We start from the raw sequence: 1,040 nt of genomic DNA, 5'->3' as shown, positions 1-1,040 counted from the left end.
GTCTCTTATATGACTGCTGAGAGCAAAGGGCTCACATTTGCATTTTTATTTCTTTTCTTTTCACTTTGGAGTCCCTGGGTGGCACAAACCGTTAAGCACTGGACTACTAGCTGAAAGGTTGGCAGTTCAAACCCACTCAGAGGCGCCTCGGAAGACAGGCCTGGCGATCTGCTTCTGAAACATCACAGCCTTGTAAACCCTCTGGAACAGAAAACCCTACTCTGCACACATGAGGTTGCCATGAATTAGAATTGGCTTGATGGCAGCTAACACCAATAACAACATTTTAGTTTTGTTTTTGGAGGCAGAGTGACCATCTCATTACTCCCCCTCCTCATTGTATTTATCGATATTCAACCTTATGACTACCGATAATACCAGTTAGTGTCTCTGGAGGGTGTTTCTTCCAGGCATCCTTTGAAAGTTTTTTAGGTAACTGGTTACACTCACAAAATAATATCCAGAACTACGTAAACGCCTTCCTCCCCACGAGGAAAATGCAAACACAAGGCATTTCTTTTAGGATGAGAACAGAAAGTATCCTTAATTTTAGTACTTGTTGTGTGCTGTCGAGTCCATTCCGACTCATAGCGACCCTACAGAGCAGGGTAGAACTGCCCCATAGGGTTTCCAAGGAGTGGCTGGTGGATTCCAACGGCTGACCTTTTGGCTAGCAGCCGACCTCTTAACCACTGCGCCACCAGGGCTCCTTCAGATATTAAACTGATAAGAACAGATACTATCCTTGATCTTAGCCAAAAGGCTGAGAAGCGATATTTTAGCTGCTAGTACAGAAAGTGGTGTTTATTCATCTTGATAATTGGTTTAGTCACTTTCTCTTAAGTACACTGTATCTTTCTTTTATTGCTTAATTTTTAAAAACTTCATTGTGGTAAAATATCTATAGCAAAAAGTTTGCCATTTAATCATTTTTAAGTGTCCAATTCAGTGGCATTCATTACAGTCACCGTGATGTGCTGCCATCACCACTATCCATTTCCAGAAGTTCTCATCGCCCCAAACAGAAGCTCAGCACCCCT

The 1,040-nt window shown here is 42.5% G+C and overlaps 1 pseudogene; it reads right to left on the bottom strand.

The window, feature by feature from the left end:
• Positions 1-665: 665 nt before the first annotated feature.
• Positions 666-775, bottom strand: LOC111820762 (uncharacterized; annotated as a pseudogene).
• Between the last annotated feature and the right edge of the window lie 265 nt (positions 776-1,040).

This window comes from Trichechus manatus, unplaced genomic scaffold (assembly GCF_000243295.1).
Source record: "Trichechus manatus latirostris isolate Lorelei unplaced genomic scaffold, TriManLat1.0 scaffold00049, whole genome shotgun sequence".
Lineage (NCBI taxonomy): Eukaryota > Metazoa > Chordata > Mammalia > Sirenia > Trichechidae > Trichechus > Trichechus manatus.
This window is presented reverse-complemented; position numbering and strand designations above follow the sequence as displayed.